Here is a 21,039-nt window from a genome sequence, read left to right as displayed (position 1 = left end):
TGAGCAGGTGAGAACAATGCCATTTGAACGCTGGTGGCACCAAATAACAGCACTAACACCGTCTGAAAATACGGGTCTCGGTCAGCTTCCAAGGATAGATGTTGACATCTGATAGTCAGCAGTTCCTCATGCTTGGAAAGCCTAGACTGAACTGGGGGCACACTGCAGTCTGGACTGACGCTCATATTCAACTTTTCATTAATGTGTCCTTGTCTGGTATGCCAGAGATGGTAAATTATGGCAAACAGCACTGATAAGTCTGTAGTTAAACGATTTGTTTTGACTCCCCCGCTCCAAAAATCTTTAATCCCGCAGGATGACAGGTCACCAAAATTCTGTGCAATTAAACAAGCTACTTGTGAGTCCATGTGACTTTTGTTAATAAACCATGGTTCGCTTGCATTTGAAAAGTGTGAACCCAAACAAAACAGATACAAAAATGTAACAAAGTAAACTTTTCAACTATGGTTTAGACCACAGAAAACTAACTGCAGGTGTGATCGCACCCTAAGTGGTGTAAACATCAACTGTGCATCCCAACATTACAGCAGTCCAAATTCTGCACTTGCAGTGAGAGCAAAAGCCATGTGGCTTTTGAATTTGTCATACGTTTTATGGACCGTTGGCAGGTACAGCGTGTTAGTGTGTGTTGGCTTTTGGATAGTTTGACAGCTCCCCGTTGTCGTCAGCATCATGTAGGAAGCGAAGACATGGAGTGGGCCTAAAACCAAGCGGGGGGATGGATTTTACACCAATGGAGAAGAACAGGATGTTTTCCAATGAGACATCTGATTCATCATCTACAAGACAAAGAAACAAGTTTACAAGATACAGTGACATGTTGGATGACATGTGGACTGTATCAGAGAGGGATGGAGGCATGTTGATACATTTCTTTGTCCCACTTGGAAATTAAAAAACGCACTAAAGATATGTATGTGGAAATACACTTGTCTCTGCCCTTGACCAAGATGATGGATTTACATCATCTGAGGACTGGGACTGAGCTAATCAATGCGCTACACAGAGCTCTACAATTAAATAGTAAAAAAAAATAATTGTTGCGGTCAGTGCTGATATTGTGGCGAGCCGCCACAAAGTTGTCTATGTATGGGAAACCCTGAGTTCCTCGACAGCCACGGCAACAGCAAGCAGCACCTGGCCTGCATGGCAGCCAAGCAGGTGTCTGACAGTCCGTCCTCCGGTCCCTTAACACTACTTGTGAGGAATATTTATATATATATTTTTTTGCAATCTCCAATTTATTTCCACTGGCCCAATCAGGACAGTGAGTTGCTTAATTTACTGTCCCGACGTGAGTTTATACTGGCCCCGGGCCATCGGACAATCGTTATTGTCGAACCCTGTTTTGATTTTGTGCCTCTGTATGGGAAACACTCCATCTCACAGTCTTTGACTGTGAGCTATCACCAGATTTGGATTTTGTCTCTAGAGGCCATCTGTTGAAGCACATCATCTCACGAAGCGACAGCTGACTGACTGACCTGAATTTGCCTCGTGACACTGTGGAGAAAATGTTTTGATTTTTCACTGCGGGGCATGGAGCCAAACCCTACCTATAAGGGGATGGCTGAAAAAGATTTCCTGGTAAACTACTGATTTAAAAAACTTTTCAATTAAGCATTCAGATAAAACAGAAAAGCATACTGACCCTCTGCAGGTTTTCCTTCAATTTCAAATCTGGAACTTCTTCAATGGTCACTGTTGTCTACTCCGGAGTTTCTGTGAGAGCTTGGTAGAGAGTTCTGGAGAGGTACTGGGGAGCAGGCCCTCCATGCACCAGAGACATCGCTATGGTCATACCAGCATAGAAGTACTCATCTTTGTCCATTATTAAAATTTGAGAACATAAATACTGAATTAAAGTAAAAACATACAAGATGGTGTCCACCATTTAAACAAGACTTTGCTTGCCTAGAATACACTTGATAACAAATCTATACCAAGCCAGGGCACTCAAATTTTTCATCTATAAAGTAAGTTAATTCCTTATTAAGAACAATGGCATAGGTCCTTGTCCAAAGATACGGTGCATATCCATGAGACAAGGGCTGGGCAGTAATTACATGATAAACTTCACTACACCACAGTTTAGTCAGAACTTGTGTTGTGATTTGCTGAGACGTGTTCCAAGGATTTCCATTAGCTCCCAATAATGCACTGGCAACCTAAAATTTCCTCATCATTCTGTTTTATTTGCGCTCTGTTGATACCTCACACCAATCACAGTGAATTGAATGAATGAATTTGTAACCCACCTACGGAGGTGGTTTGAGCAATTACATTTCAATCCGTCTTGGGGTGCGTTTACACTTGGAATTTCAAGTCAAGTTTCAAGTCTCTGCAAATGGATTTTCAAACCGTAACCTACTGATATGAATTGAAGATAATGGCTGTCTGAATGGTAAAAAAATATATACATTTGAAAAACTAACAAACTTAGTATTGGTAAATAGTTGGCAGCAATGTAAACAGTATCTGATTTGTAATAAATGGGCTAAACATGTAAAAACAGCAGTATGGTCCTTAAAGTTGTATCTTACCTGAACTGGAGTAATTCAACAATTTGCTACCTTCTGGTCCCCACAAAAAGGGCACTACCATGTAGGTAGTCCAGGACAACAGTGAAAAACTCCCGCTTTGGCCCTCCTGTATCAACAACTCCTTCTGCTACTCCAATGTCATCCATAAACTTGACATTTATGCGCCAGTGAGGACGAAAAGACTTCCGTCTATGCTCCAGTGTGGCACCCATCCAAATCTGAGATCTGCACACACTAATGTGTGTTTCACATTACTGAAACACATTTCAACTAATGTAGGATGCTGGACTGCCATCACTGTTGTCATTTGCCCTTTCCTTTGCCTGTTTCTGTATGTATGAGAAGAGAGAAGTTCAAATGATGGACTTGATTTAGCAGAAAGCCAGTGCTGCTACTAACACTCCAGACTCTATGACATGATTTTAACCAACTATACATATAAGACAATTCTCCCCCTACTTCTAAGCTATAAAAAAGGACAAGTCAAGATGACTACACAAGATTGCATTAATAGTTGAAGTATATTGACAAATCCCACAAAAACACAAAGTACAAAATGCAGTAGATGGTTACAATGGTCCAAGTATGATATGTTCTAACCGTTCATTGGCAGTTGAAGAAGTGGCCTGGTCATCAGTCGCTGGCTCAGGGCTCCGCTGGTGTTGCTGATTCCTAGGAATAGAGAATTTAATTAGATCAAATCTGACCTTACTGAATGACAGCTGGTGTGAATGAAATAAGATAAATAACATGAAGTATATGAAGTGGAGATAATGTATTGACATGTATTGCTTTTTAAGTAATAAGTAGAATCCTAACAGCTACTCTAAAATCAACAGAGCCAATACAAGGTATCCAAAATGTGAGTTTTGATTTATCCTCTTTGTTACAACCAAGTTCAATGTGAGTGTCCAAGGGTCTTTCACCCATGTCACTGTGTCTGTCCATAACTGGACAGGATATTCATTGTTGAATATGTTTCAATTTTGCAAGCCACACAGCAAGGTTATAGTGGGGGTGCTGCGGGTAGAGCAAACTCAGCTGCAGGTGTGACATCTCTCCGACTGCCATTGTAGTTCTTGTGAAAATCTTGCCATTCCATTTTATGTAGGGTAATAGGCTACACGTAGACAGAAAAGTCTTACTTTACACATTATACTGTGATGAAGTGTTGTTTGTCGTGCGCATATAATAACATATGGGACGCGTATAATAATAGCTCTGGTCTGTCCTATGCTGAATGGTTCTGATTGACCATTATCAAATGCGTTTGTCATGTGTGTGACCAAATAGATCACAATTTATCACAAATGTTGGGCTTGTTTAACTTGTCTATATGAGCATAGACTGTTAGAAGAAAGTGTTTTGAAACCCAAAAAGTGGTGGCAACTCTCCTGCCACCATTATAATGGAGTTAAAACGCGGAAAATGCCCCGCATACCGAGGGAGTGGCGCTCATGCTTTCTCGGGAGGCACAGCAAGCTCTCATCAGCTGGGAGGCTGCAGGATCAAGGATCATTTGGGGGACCTTCAGAACCACAAAAGAAAAAATCTGATTAAACATAATACAATGCTACGCCCCAACAAACGAGGCCAAGGAGGAAACAAAAGTAGTCTTTTACACCAGGCTGCAGAACATCCTCGACAAGCTCAAGGACAGGGACATGACCATACTCATGGGTGACTTCAATGCCAAGGTGGGAGCTGACAACAACGGCTACGAAGAAGTCATGGGGAGGTTTGGTCTCTGGGAAATTAACAAGGGAGATGTTTGCAGACTTGTGCGCATCAAACCGACTGGTGATCGGAGGGAGCATATTCCACCATAAAAGAATCCATAAAGCAACTTGGATCTCACTGGATAACCAGATAACCAAGAACCAAATCGACCACATCTGTATTGGACAGAAGTTCAGACGCAAGATGTCCAGTTCCGAAGAGGAGCTGACGCAGCCTCTGACCACCACCTAGTCCTGGCCAGTTTGAAAATGAAACTGAGGAAAGGTTGGGCAAAGAAGAACTCCAGAACACACTACAATGTGGAATTCCTAAAGGACAGAAAGACCCTGGAAGATTTCCGCCTCACCCTTGCCAATAAGTATCAATCCCTACAGGACTTACAGGAGGATGGATCCCATCATCCCCACAAGGAGTGGCAACAAACAAAGGAAACCTAGACCACAACATGCAAGGAGGTTCTTGGAAAGAAAAAGACCCAACATAAAGAATGGATCTCGGTGGACACACTGAAAGTGTGCAAGAAAGAAAGGTTTTAAAAGGGGCCATAAACAATAGCCGAACTAGGGCGGCTAAGTTAGCAGCACAAGAAGATTATACTAAAGCACACAAGGCAGTCAGGAAAAGCATCAGGAAGGACAAAAATACACACCTAGATAACATAGCTAAGGATCCAGAAGAGGCAGCAGCAACAAGAAACATGAAACAACTGTACGACATAACAAGGAAACTGGCAGGGAAATACCAACAAATGGAGAAACCAGTCAAGGCAAAAGATGGAGCAATACTCACAAACCCAGAAGAACAACTGGAAAGATGGGTTGAACACTTCGAGGAGCTCCTCAACATGCCAATACCTTCAGACACTCCAGATATCCCACCAGCAGAGACTGATTTACCAATAAACTGCAATAAACCCAGCAAGGAAGAGATCAAGAAGGCCATCCGTCTCCTCAAGAATGGAAAATCTCCCAGACGAGGTTCCTGCCAAAGCCATAAAGGCAGATGTTAACATCTCTACAAACATGCTGTTCAAGCTGTTTGGATCCATCTGGCTGGAAGAAGTGATACCAGAAGACTTCGGTACTGTGAAAATTACAGGGGAATAACACTACTATCAGTGCCTGCCAAAGTTCTCAACAGAATCATCTGTTGAGACTCAAATCTGCAATAGACGCCAAGCTCAGAGACCACCATACAGATCATGTACCGACCAAACTGCCACCCTCCGGATCATTGTGGAGCAGTCAATCGAGTGGAACTCATCCCTGTATGTTAACTTTGTGGACTACGAGAAGGCATTTGATAGTCTGGACAGGCAGACACTATGGAAGCGCCTGAGACACTATGGAGTCCCCATGAAGTTTGTCACACTAATCCGCAACACCTACGACGGCACAACATGCAGATTCGTGCATGCTGGCAAGTTATCAAACCCCTTCCTACAAAGCTGCGGCTGCCGGTGCTTCTATATGGCTCTGAGACGTGGAGAGTGACAAAGACGGACATGAAGAAGCCACAGACATTCCATAAACAAATGCCTACGGAGAATCCTACACCTGAGCTGGAGGGACCGGGTTAGTAACGTGGACCTGTGGAGAAGAACTGGACAGGTCCCAGTGGAGGAAGAGGTTCTAAGGCAGAGGTGGAATTGGATCGGTCACACCCTCCGAAAACCCCACAACAACATCACTCACCAAGGCTTGTCCTGGAACCCACAAGGTACAAGTAAGAGAGGCTGCCCCAGAAAACACCTGGAGGCAGGACCTGGAGGCAAATGTCAAGCCATACCTGGGCGGAGCTGGACAAAATTGCCCAGAACAGAATCCAGTGGAGGACCGTCGTCAATGGCCTATGCTCCACTAGGAGCGATGGGCTTAACTAACTAACTAATTAACTAAAACCTGTTTTGTTGGAATAATTGTACATAGAAAGTTATCCTACATTTGCTTATATTGTTTGAGAGCTATATATGTGTGTGTGTGTCTGTGCGAGAGGATGTGTTAACTGTTTTTCAGAGATATCACGAAGCCTCATGGGCAGGCTCAGGGTCGAGGTGACTGCATTGAGGAGGCAGATAAGAAACACTCCTACAAGAAGGCGGAGGCCGCAACTATGCCTTTGATCTGAATGAAGACACCTGCTACAAACGAGAACTTCTTTGTAACCATGTTTAGAAAAAGATACGTAGAGAATTTCAGCCCGTGTGTCCCCCACCCTTTAGGGGCTGTAATCCTTTTGTAACTAGGAACCACCTTAAGGAAATAAAAAGAGAGGAGACGGCGGGACGGGTTCAGAGCGGGGTGGAAAGTGTAACTGAGCACGTTTCCGTCCGTTCTCCCTTGCAAGGAAGAAAACTCTAACTCTGTGTCTTCTCTCTTTTTGTGTGTTTTAATAATGTTCAGGTTGCTTGAACCCGACATTAACTTGGTCCTTCGAGCCGGATACCAATAGATCTGAGGATTTCAGTGGGCGAGGCGGACACCAGGAAAATCCGTGCACGGTGAGTCCTTTTCCAGGACTGATCCGCCCCGCCGACTGAGATCCGACGGTTGACGGTAGTCTGACAGGGAGACAACACAAATCGGTGAGTTACAGTTTTCTTAAAAAGGAAAAGAATGACTGAGGGTCATTGCGAAAACCCTGAATATTCTAGACACTGGCAGGTGAATAAGGGCAAAGAAGTCCTGGGGCGCAGTTAAATTCCGTAGAGGATGGCGGAGTCCCCTGTGTTACAGTTAAATTCCGTAGGACGGCGGAGTCCTCTGTAAGCCTGAAAAAGCGCAGCGTAAAGTACGAAAGAGTGAGTGAGTGAGTGAGTGGAGGGGAAAATACCACTAGGTATTTAACCTCATACCAAAAGGCAGGAGTTAAACAGTGGACTTTTGTGGATGCAAAGGCAAGAAGTCTCCACTCGAAAGAGTTGAAGTGAGACTTACCACAAAAGGAAATTTGAATCACTGTCCTGCTTGAATTTCCCAGTGTTTAGAACACCCTAGGTGTTATTACACTGGACTAAAAGACACATAAAATGGGAAAAGGAAATGGTAAATGTCAAATTAAAGAAGCATTGCAATGCAAAGATTGGAAATATATCGGAAAAAAAAAAAAAAAAAAAAAAAAAAAAAAAAAAAAACCCGCAAAAAGTAAAATACCTTGAAAAATGGGTGAAAAAGTACAACTATAATGGTAAATTAAGTACTCAGAAATTAACTGAATTACAGGGAGCAATAGAAAGGAAGAATAAAAGCAGAAACAAGAAAGTGCGCAAAGATGGTTATGAGGATGTGAAATACTGGCTAGAAGTAGCACAGAAAAGAGAAGAAGGCGACAGGAAGGTTAAAGAGGCTAAGGAAAAGGAATGTGCAGATAAATGTGTTGAGGCAGACAGAAACAAAGTTAATGTTTCACAGAAAAGAGGATGATGAAACAACCTCTAGTAGACATCGTAGGCAGGAAGAGGAAGAAAGTCAGAGAGGAGAGAGCAGTAAGGTGGGGGCTAGGAGTAGCAGAGAAGAGAGAGCAGTAAGGGGGGGGCTAGGAGTAGAAGAGGAAGAGAGTGAGGAGGAGGGTGCAGCAGCAGCAGAAGCTGTATCCAACGCTGCCTACACCCAAACCACCATGCAACACGGGGACAGAGCTCTTGAGTGAGGGAAGACAGGCCATCTTAACTCCACAAGATATAATGTCTCCTGATGATTTGCATGTCACAATGTGGTACAAAGATAAACCCGGTCCAGACCCAGACTACAAGAGAAAGCTAAAACAATTAACCCCAACACGAGTAACTGTGAACTATATGTACTCAGATGCAAAAAATACCTCTGTGGTAGGGGTCACATTGAGTCCCGAAATAAGAAAGCTTTTCAGGATGTGGACTCCCCCTCACATATCCCTGTACAAGAAAAAGGAACTCCAGTGGAAAGATTTGGGGCGCGTAGTACAGGAGGGAGAAAAAGCAACCGATTGGGTACCCACATCTGTAAATACATGGACTAGTGCAGCTACTGGATTGACTAGAAAATCCTTGTTCTGGACAATCCAAGTGCATGAAGAAGCACACATGCACGATAGTGAGGGATGAGATATATTTCTTTCTGAGGAAGAAGAGAATCTGTTGAAAGGGGTGCCAGAAAATTTATGGTCCAAAGGTCCATCAGACGTTGGACTAGTAAAGGGAGCATTACCAGTTCAGATCAGACCAAAAAATGATTACAGGCCTAGTGTCAGGCAATATCCCCTTAAAGCTGATGCACAGGAAGGCATCAAGCCAGTGATAGAGGATTTGATAAAAGCTGGCGTTATTATCAAATGTGAAGATTCACCCTGTAACACCCCCATCTTCCCAGTAAAGAAACAAGCACCATCTATAGGGTGGCGTATGGTCCAAGATTTGCAAGCAGTCAACAGTGCAGTAATACAACGAGCACCATGTGTCCCAGACCCATATACGTTGCTGAACTCATTATGACCAGAAGCTAAGGTGTTTACCGTAGTAGATATAAGCAATGCATTCTTCTCTGTCCCTGTATACACGGACAGCCAATACGCTTATGCTACAGTGCACACATTCGCACAATATTGGCAAAACAGGGGAATGGTGACCTCAACAAGGAAACCTGTGACACATGCTCAGCTTCTAACTGAGCTACTAAAAGCAGTAAAACTCCCTGAAGAATTAGCAGTATGCAAATGTGCTGCACACACCGGAAATAAAGACAAGGCCTCGCTAGGAAATGCATTTGCTGATAAAACAGCCAAAGAGGCAGCAGAAGGCGGAATTCAAGTGTTAACTTTAGAGCAGAGTGGACTCTTAACTACTGACGTGTTAAAAGATATGCAAATCCAAAGCTTACAAACAGAAAAAGATCAGTGGAAAAAGAATGGTGCCCACCTGAAAGATGACATCTATGTATGACCAGAGAGCAAACCTATCCTACCAAAAAAAACCTATATAAATGGGCGGCAATATTGAGCCATGGTTCTACACATGTCTCAACAGGAGGGATGGTAGGACAGATACATCAATATTATAAAACCTATGGATTTAACTCTTATTCAAAGAGAGCATGTCTGATATGTGCAAAACATAATCCACAGGGCAATATGAGACCAAAGAGGGGAAAGTTTCCAACACCCCAATACCCATTCCAAATAATCCATATGGACTTTATTGAACTGAATCAGAGTGAAGGAAAGAAGTTTTGCTTGGTCATAATAGACGCATTTTCAAAATGGATAGAGCTGTTTCCAACAAAGCATCCAGATGCTCTAACAGTTGCAAAGGCGCTATGTAAAGATATCATACCGCGATATGGCATCCCAGAAAGAATTTACAGTGATAATGGAAGCCATTTTGTAAATCAAATAATAAAAAGGATAGGAGTTATGTTCCACATAGACTTAAAAAATCACTGTGCCTATCACCCACAAAGCGCAGGCCTAGTAGAAAGAATGAACGGAACAATAAAAAATAGATTGAAAAAGTGTATTGAGGAAACTGGCAGACCATGGACAGGTTGTTTGGATTTGGTAAAACTATACATAAACATTACCAGTACTACTGGTCTGACCCCATACGAAACCCTGTTTGGACGACCCTACAGATTGCCTCAGTTTAAGAATCAATGGGAAACTGATGATGAAACAAATCTGGCAGATTATATGAGAAAGATACTGGAGAGACAGAGGAAAGACAATACTGATGACGTTCCTCCTGTCTCTCAGCAGGACACTCCATTAGTGGAACCAGGAGACTGGGTTCTAATAAGGAGCATCAAGAAGAAACACTGGTACTCCCCTAAATGGGAAGGGCCTTACCAGGTATTGTTGACGACTCCTACTGTAGTTAAAATAGCGGAGAGAGGTACCTGGATACATTTGACACACTGTAAAAGAGTCATCTCAGCTGAAGGTTCCAATAGGGGCGGTGAGCGAGAATCTGATAATAGGGTGGTGCCAGACGTGTAGAGACTGGTAAGACCTGAAAGTCAGTGAAGATTTTCCAAGACACCAAACCAAGTAGAGGATAACCCTTTAGCTGAAATGGCCCCAAGATGGCTGAAACAGTCCATCTGTTGTTGGATGATAACCGTGTTTTTTATCCTGACCTTTTTACTGGTATGGTATCTCTGGGAGCCTCCCAAACAAATTCATACTAGCAATGACACCAATCGTGTTAAGAGAAGTAGTACTCCTGAGACTCACATTCCATGGCTAATATCCTGGACGTATAATAACTCGGTTACTGTTATAGTGCCCCCCAATACAACCACTTCTGTAGATATTCCTATAAAAGCGTTAAAAGGGTTTCGGAACACTGTACCAACCACAGGCAAAGATTGGTTAGGTTCCTGGTGATATCTGATTGGACACGTTCTGCGACTTGATTGGAGTGCTTTTATTACAACTCAGGCAGGACAATATTGGCCACCAGGCCATAGTGAAGAGGCTAAATTCTTTAAAGATAGAATAACTCTCAGTCACCCAGGAGAACAACTTAGGTTGACTTTTTCTCTTCCCGACGGCGAAATACGTCCTCCAAATGCAACACTGTTTAACACTTCCTGTTGGGGACTGCTGCTGTGGGCTTGGTCGTCAGGCGCTGACCCTTATTTTCCGATTGTTGTATGTGTCAATAGTACTATGGAAACCACAGAGCAGCCTAGAATGAGCAATTATACATGACGAGCTGGTGTGAGAGCTGTCAGTGTGTCGTTTGATAGTGTTGATGGATGGTTTCGCGTCACAACTGGAGTGTCTGGTAATAACAACAATTGGTTACTGATGGTAGAACAAGCGGTGAATGTAACGAAAACAGACTGTGTGATCTGTATGGGTCCAAAGCCCATACTTCAGAGAGTGCCAGCAGTTATTTCTGAAGAGTGTATCTTTGATGTGATGAATAATACTAATCCTAATGTCACATGCCAGTCTTGGGATGAAGTTTTCCCCAATACTGGACCTGAAAAGAAAAAAAACAATATTTTCAAAGACTGTGGCACCAGGTAATTTTTTGTGTCAACAGAACTGGTAAAGGGGAGCAATTAGGAAATTTGTCAAGCTCATGGTGTAACGTAACACTAGCAGTACCTAGTTTGTTCACCCCAGTGTCTCGTAGTGACATCTGGTGGTGGTGTGGAGATGACAGGATCTTCGACCGTTTGCCCATAAATACAACAGGATACTGTGCTTTAGTGTCGTTGATCCTTCCAGTGTCTGTCTATCCAATGTCCGCTACTCAGTTAATTGATACCATGTCAAGTGTAATGCCTGAACGATGGCGCAGACACAAACGTTCTGCGACCTGGCTACCTGATAATGACCCAACTTACATAGACGCGATAGGCGTTCCACGTGGAGTACCCGATGAGTACAAATTAGTTGATCAAGTTGTAGCAGGGTTCGAATCTTCTATCTGTTGGTGGTGTACGCTTAACAAAAACGTTGACAGGATCAATTACATCCACTACAATGTTCAAAGATTAGGTAATTGGACTCAGAGCGGTTTTGAGGCCGTTCATGGACAACTGTCGGCAACTTCACTTATGGCTTTCCAAAATAGAATTGCTCTAGATATGCTGCTTGCTGAAAAGGGAGGCGTCTGTGCAATGTTTGGTGAACAATGTTGTTCATTCATACCAAACAACACCGCTGCTGATGGCAACCTGACCAAGGCAATTGAAGGTCTACGCACTCTCAACAGCAAAATGAAAGAGCATTCTGGGGTTGATACCACGATGTGGGATTCATGGATGGATGCCTTCGGAAAATACCGACTATTGGTGTCCTCAGTATTAATGTCTCTAGCTGTGTTTGCAGCAGTACTGACCTTGTGTGGATGTTGTTGTATTCCTTGTCTGCGTGCTTTGCTTAACCGTCTCATTACCACAGCCATATCACCAATGGAACAGCATATGGAACAACTGTATCCCCTACTAGAGAGAAACAATGACACTGACGATGACAATGATGATGACCTGTCCTCAAACTCAGGTGATTATGAGTAAAAGATGTGAGTAATCATAAATTGGCCTCTGAGTGTAAATGTACTTGTTCTTATAAAAATGACCTTACAGCTGAAAATCTAAGTTAAGTGGCTGAAAATAAGCGATATGAGAATTTAAGCAAATACAGGATAAACAGGAGGGAAATGTTGGAATAATTGTACATAGAAAGTTATCCTACATTTGCTTATATTGTTTGAGAGCTATATATGTGTGTGTGTGTCTGTGCGAGAGGATGTGTTAACTGTTTTTCAGAGATATCACGAAGCCTCATGGGCAGGCTCAGGGTCGAGGTGACTGCATTGAGGAGGCAGATAAGAAACACTCCTACAAGAAGGCGGAGGCCGCAACTATGCCTTTGATCTGAATGAAGACACCTGCTACAAACGAGAACTTCTTTGTAACCATGTTTAGAAAAAGATACGTAGAGAATTTCAGCCCGTGTGTCCCCCACCCTTTAGGGGCTGTAATCCTTTTGTAACTAGGAACCACCTTAAGGAAATAAAAAGAGAGGAGACGGCGGGACGGGTTCAGAGCGGGGTGGAAAGTGTAACTGAGCACGTTTCCGTCCGTTCTCCCTTGCAAGGAAGAAAACTCTAACTCTGTGTCTTCTCTCTTTTTGTGTGTTTTAATAATGTTCAGGTTGCTTGAACCCGACATGTTTACACTGGCGTTTCAAGACAACATAGAGTGTTACAAAACACCCTCTTGTGACTGTTTTGAGATCCGAAAATGGTGCTTTGAAGCATTCAGGTCACAGAGTTTTCAAACATGATATGGAGCATGGACACACCAATGAGATAAGTGGTTTGAAACGTATTTCAGAGATTCAAACTCTTTTTTTCAAGGATTAGAGACACTCCTGATAATAGAGATTCGAAAGACTGCATGGTGTTTTGAAGTCTGTAAAACCTGGAACTCGAGAGCTTTTTTTCCTCAACTCCAAACACCACTTAGGTGTTTTGATGCCTTACTTTCATGGACTGAAAACACCGCTACGGTGTTTTAATAGCTGACTGTCAGGGAATCCAAACACCACTATGGTGTTTTGATGCCTTACTTTCAGACACCACTATGGTATATTTAATCCTTTTTCTCATGTACTCCAAACACCACTATAGTGTTTATCCTTGACAGTAACTCTGTTTTACATTGTTTCATATGGTTTCATAGCGATACACCCTCATATGGTGTATCAACCAACTATTTTACCTATTTGTCAAATATTGTTCAATGAATTAAAATATCTTTAGTACAAATGAGGACAGAAAAAGAGAAAAAATTTTAGTTTTATCAATAAACAATTAGCAGCATACAAGATATCGTATTGTACGTATTGTAAGGCCATCCATGCCCACACGAAGCAATATAGCATCTACCTATATCCCTAAGTTTCGTAAAAATCCTGATATTGTGTCACAATTATATTGTCTACTGTATAGACAATTACACAATTACTGTATAGACAATTACACAATAATTAATAAACATTGTGTCAACTAATGTACCTGGCTTCTCTTCTCAGTCACATTCTGGCATTGTCAGCAGGACCCCTCTTTTTGTGAGCAGAGACAGGTTTTTGTTTTGTGTTCAAGCAGTTGGTTTGCTTTGTGGCTATTTTTTTTTATTTTATTTTTTCTCTAACTCTGTTCTGCCTGATTTTTATCTTGTCCTGTGTATCATTGTTCCTTTGTGAAACTTTACATGGGGGAAAAACATTCAGTTGAACCTATTCTGGTATAGCCTCATTACTTCATCCCAAACTAGCTGCCTGTGTTTCTTTCTTTTAAACCTCTGGCTGCAGATCGGCCTAGCCAGGAGAGGAGGAGCAGTTGTCCTGCTGAGAGGGGCTGTTGCCGGCAATTCCCCCTTCCTAGTCACCTGTTTGCATGTGTTTTTGTTTATACACATAATATTGTTCACCGTTTGCTGTGCTATTTTGTAGTGAACCCGCACGTGTCGCCTTGACTCCTCTGGGATAGCCTTAGTATTTTAGCCTCTCTCTGTAGACAATCAACCACCTCCTGGCTGTTAGAGGCCCTTATGTTGTAGCAACCTGTACATTTTTATCATTTTATAAAGCATTAAGCTTCCTGTATTCTAGTTTTTAACTTGGATCTGTTGTATTTCAAATAAACGTGTAATTTTTTATACTTGGAAAACTACGCTTCTGCTCCTCTTTGGAAAGAGTATAACTCAATTCTGGTTAAGAACTCTTTGGGTGAAATTCCCAAGGTGGCATTGTCAACTAATGTACCTGGCTTCTCTTCTTGGTCACAACTGGTTCAGTGGCATCCAAAATGTTGTGTGTGATGGACGGACAGATGGACGGACAGACAGGGACTGATCCATAGTATCCATATATTACCTGTTAGGGTTAGGATTATTCAGTAGTTGTATTTGTATACATTTTGGGATACTGCTACCACAAAATGAAGTACAAGAAAGCAAGGGCAGTGAGGGCATCAGAGAAGTTGTGCACAGTCAATACAGTTTTATTTGTGGCTACTATGTAAAATCTTTGCGCTGTAAGAATGGGCCAGTGGTTGAAATATAGGGAGTTACAGGGCCGACTGAAGGATCTTGTGGAGTTGATGTTTCCTCCTGTTGGAGCATCAAGCTGCTCTGACCTCCTCATTCAACAGGGTCGAGGTCTGTGGCTGAGGGAGGACACATGATGGACGCACTCACTCACACACATATGCACATCAGAGTTAGTTATGATTCCACTTACATTCTTCTTGAATCTGCAAAGGCACATACATCATAACTATTATGGTAGAAGCTGAAACACCACATTCTATTCTAGTAGCCTATGTATTTAGCTACTGACACTAGCCACTACTATTTACTATTACTACTATTTAGCTATTAGCAAAGCACTAATGTGATAGAACAACGGTTACATAGTTGTTGTTGTTTTTTTTTATTCAGAAATTGAGCTATGATTCAGCTATGATACATAACAAGTCTCCATACTGTAACTTCATTCAAACCAGAAGAGTTTCTGGAGAGTTAAACCAAATGCAATGCATACTGGGAAGTCTGCTGATTTCTTAATAAAATTATCAGTTTAGTGAATGCTTTAAAAGGTATTGTTTCAACTCGTAGTCACACGATCTAAACTCATGATTATAAGTCATAAAGCTCATAACTGGCACTTGAAATTGACAAACACATGACAAACTTGACAAAATTGACAAACACATCTATAGGTACAAGGTACAAAACCAGCAAAAAGTTCATGAAAATGATGCCTTTGAGTCGGCCAAATGTAGGAAGCAACCAGAGCCAGTATAGGTGGAGCATGACACCATTAAGAAAAACCTTTAGAGACCAATGACTGAATCCTCCCACATTCTGAAACATGAGATCCTGACACATAACATCTGTGTTCTCAGTAATGAGTATTAGCAGCAGCGTTATTATAAATAGAATTAGATTCACAAAAAATGACTCAATGCCAATAAATGCAAGGAATCTGTATTAGTGTCTCTGAAATTGGCAACATCCTTTCTCATTAATATTAATAGAGTCCTGATGGCTTAACTGGGGCTCTGGGCTTCAAGTTTTGTTTGGGCAAACATGCTGAAGGTAGGGGTGAGGTGAAAGATCTACCTGCTCCGGTAGAGCTCCACTTGGCTGCCTGTGCACTCTGACCCCTCTGGTGAAAGATTCAATTATAAATGCAACAGACTGGCACTATTTTTTTTATTTATTTATTCTCACATAGTTGAGAATGGACATAAGAGAAAGATAAATCTGTGCACAAAGAGGTGTTTTTTCTGCTGTTGTGTAAATGCAGCCTATCATGGCTCTGACTGAATAAAGGTGTAATCTATGAAAGAGGACACAAGGGGGACCTGCTGAACCAACTGACTTACACCATCAATAAGGTGTTGGGGAACCACCAGCCATCAAAACAGCTTCAGTGCACAAGCTGAAAACAAAGAACCACCTTAACTAGGGCAGGAGCAACACTTCAACTCTGAAAACAAGCTCCAACACCTCAATTCTTTATTCTGCTGGTTCCTTTAAATTATTTTTTTGTATTCTGACCCTCTTTCTTTTCATACTGAGCCATACGTCCTCCAGAACAACATCAGTCTGTTTATGCAACGCAAGCAGTGACAAATACCAACATTTATTAGGAATGTCAGTACAGTACAGCCTCTAGTGGGCAGTAAAAATTGTCCAGAATCACATGCAGAGAAATATACTGTATAATAGCTATGTTACAAAATGGACTGAATTGAATTTCATGAATAATGAGTGCTAATTTTACATGATTACACTTGACAGTGAATATAAAATTAGTAATAAATTACATTTATTCAATGAAATATTGAAATACAGTTTGATGACTGAAACTGTATGTTGATGCAATAACAAAACTGCATGACCATGATAGCTTGAGATTGTAAGATAGTGGCCTACAGATGCTTTACAAACTACACTTGTCAAAATACACTTGTCAAACAAAAGTCAACAGGGGGTGAAACATTCACTTTGTCACACTTTTCCAGTTGATAGTGCATCTGTCTCAGAATCTGTCCCAGAATCAGAGTTAATTTTGTTATAAAATAAAAGAATAAAATGCTTGTTTATGAAGGTTTCTTGCAATTTTGTCAGCAAAGACTACATGACAAATAAATACTCTGATCCATAATGACATTTGACATATTTTTATTTCATTCTAGTATTGACAGAAATATAATGAAACATTACAGCAGATGTTGTTCCACATTTCTGAAAGTTGATCATATCAGGAAACAGAAATATTTTTCTCAGTGTCTGAAAGTTTATTGATACAAGTTCCTGGCTATTTAGATCTAAGGTATAGTACAGTCACATGATGTTTTTATAACCTGTATTTTGTCAAGTGCCAAATAAACCCCATGTTAAAACTAAGTGTAATATTGCTTTAAAAACACAGCTCTGTGAACCTGTTAGGCAACCCTCATAAGTCCATGAATGATTTGACTACAGGCAAAATAAAATAATGGAAAATTTGAAATTTCAACAAGACCTGTGTATAAAATGCCATTTGCACAGTTGGAATATAACACGATATATAACAACAAGTGGAACACCCCCCTGCTTTCAGGGTCCAGTTGGTGACACGTATTAAAGAAAAGAGCGAGCATTAACGTTATGGCTAGCTTCAGTTACATACTCATGTAGCTCAATAATAATGGGAACATAAGGGCAGTTATTTCCTTGGCTGCAATAAATGGCGTCAGTAAATCCTCCCAGCCTGACATGGAAAAACATTACAGTCATATGACACAGTGATAAATGATGCAGTGAACTGTCTGCAAACAAACACCTTGAGACAAACGAGCAAAGATTCAACCCAACAGCAAGGCCCAATCCCCCATACTGCGGAGCTTGGTACAGACAGTCATTTGACCTGAGGTTGGTCTTTCCTATCAGCAGGCCTTGGTAAAGGGAGACTGGGCTTGGCTGAGGCCATAGTGAGGAGGGGATTTCCTCTGGATCACTATTGTTACATTGTAACTCATTGTAACTTTTTGTGCTGACATGCATCGTCATAAAAGCCCCAGTCACATTCATCAGACATATTAATATGCCATTATTTCAGACAGGTGATTCATTTGGTTTTATTTGTGCACTCACAAAAGCAAGTTTGCAATTTTTTTGGCTAATATTGAGCTAATGACAACTTCACTACATGACAACTCACACCAAGTCATGTGTTACTCTAAATGCTTCCTTCCTTAGGCAACTTCCTTCTGCAGGATGTAGAAAAAAACTGAGGTCAAACAGTTCTCTGTGGTCCAGTTACCTGTTTCTATAGAAACACAAGTGAACAGCAAGTGGTTTTAGGGGGTGGATGCAGTCTCTAACTAGCTTTGACTCATACACGCGATGATGTGGTTAGACAGATGGCTAGAATAGCAGTGATGCTTTAGCTTCTCTCTCATCTAATGTATGCTAAAGTGGGACAGAAAGAGGGTTTTAACCTTTCCTATAGCACAGCATGACAAACAGCCAAACAAAGAAACTGTAACAGTAATGACTACACTCTGCAGCACCCATGTACAGCTGCAACGTGCCATGGGAAGGTCAGCAACTGCCTAGTCCAAACCGGCCTGCCTATCCCACACAGCTGTAAAGGAAAGTGGGAATAACACCCACTCCATGATGGCCAAGAACCTCCCTCCCTCACATTTTATTGTTTCGACTCTGGTAGGAAAATAAAAGACCACTCAGGGAGCTAAAATGATAACATTTACACAACATTACTGAGAGGTAATTACATAACATTACCTCTAGGCCGTGTTATTCAAAAGCACAATGTAATGTTTTCCTTCTTATGCTGATGACACTCAACTGTACCTCTCTTTCGACGCAGATGATACACAGCAGGTTAACACTCTCCACGACTGCTGCCTTGACATTCAAAACTAGATGTCACAAAATTTTCTACAACTGAACTCCAAGAAATCACATTTGAGCCTCATTATCCTCAAATGTGACCAAGTACAATAAAATCTTGGTGTTGTGTTTGAGAACAATTTTAGTTTTGGGAAACAGATTAAGGCAGTCGTTCAGTCATGTTTCCTGCAACTTAGGAAACTCTAAAATTAGTTCATTTTTGTCTCACTAAAAGTAGTTAATTTTTGTCTCATAAGAACCTGGAGACTTTAAGATCCACAGATAAGGGCCTCTTGACCATCCCTCGGGCTAGACTGAAAATTAAGTGTGACACACTCTGGAACAACCTTCCGGAGGAGATCCGGCGGGCAAGCACTTTATCCTCTTTTCAATACCTCTTAAAAAAAACACCAAACAAAGGATTGTGGAGGAGGGGCCATCAAATATGGTGATATGAGACTAGATATGGTCTGGGATTTGTTATGATAATATGGTGATATAGCTTAAATATTGTCTTTTCCTGGCTTTAAAGGCTGCATTACAGTAAACTGATCAAATTTTCTGAATTTATTCAACTGAGCTGAGTGAAATTAACAATTCCTCTCTACCGGTTTGTTCATCATATCCACATTACTAATGATCATTTCTCAAAATTCTCTTCTGTGTAAATATGAAAACACCAGTAGTTCTTCACAAAATATTGTCACATTATCAATATAGAGGCATTTGTTCAAAAACTATATATATATATATATATATATATATATATATATATACATATAAATATGTGTGTGTGTGTGTGTGTATAAATAACAATCAATAAAATGAGCCTATGCTCTCTTTTGCGTTACAGATCGGGGTGGTTGAAACTACAGCACTCTCACTCACGCTCATTATTATTATTATTATTATAATTAGGGAGAGTTTCCTTTTGGTTTTTCTTAAGGCAGGGGAAGCCAACAGACTGAACAAGCTGGTGAGGAAGGCTCGCTCTGTGGTGGGACTCCAGCTGGACAGTCTGGAGGTAGTGGTAGAGAGGAGGATGAGGGGAAAGATCAACTCCATCCATGAAGAACCCCTCTCACCCTCTCTACGACGAGCTGAGGCTGATGAGGAGCAGCTTCAGCCACAGGCTCCTCCCCCCACGCTGCAGGGCGGAGCGCTTCAGGCCTTCCTTTGTGCCAGCGGCCATCAGACTGTTCAACACCATCAGCGACCCCTGTGACAGCTGGCCGTGACCACCAGCCCCACTATATCCCTGGATTTTGACTATATCCCTGGATTTTGGCTGGTTTGGAATTTTCATTATCACTGGGCTTAATACTCAACACCACATTAGACACTTTGGACACATGAGACACTTTGTAATAGTTGTATATTGTTTATCTTCATAGTTTTTATAGTGCTATATTTATCTATATTGCCTTATATCTTTTCTGCACTGTTTTTATTTTTATTTACCTTATTTTGATTACCTTCCTGTACTTTGTTCTGCCATTGTACTGTACATGGGATCAATAAAGTGCAATCTTAATCTTAAAGGGACTATTTTAGTCAAGTTCCTGGTTATCTTGCCTATTTCAAAACACATAGAAGCATAAATTCATGACTGACTTCATAGTCTATACAGTCATAAATTAATTAATGTATCCATGCATTTTGGAAGAAAAGAAAAAAGAGAAGAAAGAAAAATTAACATGTTTGTGACATTTTTCTGTAATATACCACAGGAACGACAAAAGTACCACAAGAATACCACAGAGTAGCACCACAGGGAAAAAAAATAATACCACAGGAATGTACCCATTTTGTCTGCAGTGTAGAATCTTCTGTTTTTATCTCAGCTTGGGTCAGTAGAGCACTTTTGTTGGGATCTAGCAGCACTTGGTGAGCTATTTGTTTGTTACTGTGCTATCTTTCTGTTTTAGTTAAATCTGTGTTTAATTTGAAAGTGTTTGGTTTGGTGTTTTGCTGAAACTAGTTTAGGTGAAAGCAGTTAAATTTCAAAGTGCTTGGCTGGGGAAGGCCAGTTGGTGTTCAAGTAGTTGTTAATTGCTGGGAGTGGCTTGAACTCCTCTGGTGAACCGGTACTTTTTGGCACAGTCATTCTACAGCGTAAGCTGTAGCGTCAGCCTCTTGCTGTCAGCCTCTTGCTGTCAGCCACTGCGCACGAAGACTCCAGGCACACAAAGACTAGGGAGTCTATCTGCAGGAGTCCATCGAGGGTAGGCCACAGAATAGGGACACACAGCTAGGGTTGGCTAGGGTTCTTGTAACTACCTTTCCTAGTTAACTGCTTTCCTACTAACTGCTTTCCTGTCTGCTACACT

General features: G+C 41.4%; 1 pseudogene; it reads left to right on the top strand.

Annotated features, from left to right (window-relative positions):
* Positions 1 to 3,991: 3,991 nt before the first annotated feature.
* LOC144543480 (uncharacterized) lies at positions 3,992 to 12,907 on the top strand (annotated as a pseudogene).
* Positions 12,908 to 21,039: the final 8,132 nt, after the last annotated feature.

The sequence above is a fragment of the Centroberyx gerrardi genome, chromosome 3 (assembly GCF_048128805.1).
Source record: "Centroberyx gerrardi isolate f3 chromosome 3, fCenGer3.hap1.cur.20231027, whole genome shotgun sequence".
Lineage (NCBI taxonomy): Eukaryota > Metazoa > Chordata > Actinopteri > Beryciformes > Berycidae > Centroberyx > Centroberyx gerrardi.
Note: the sequence above shows the minus strand (reverse complement) of the source record. Positions and strands in the feature narration are given on the sequence as shown.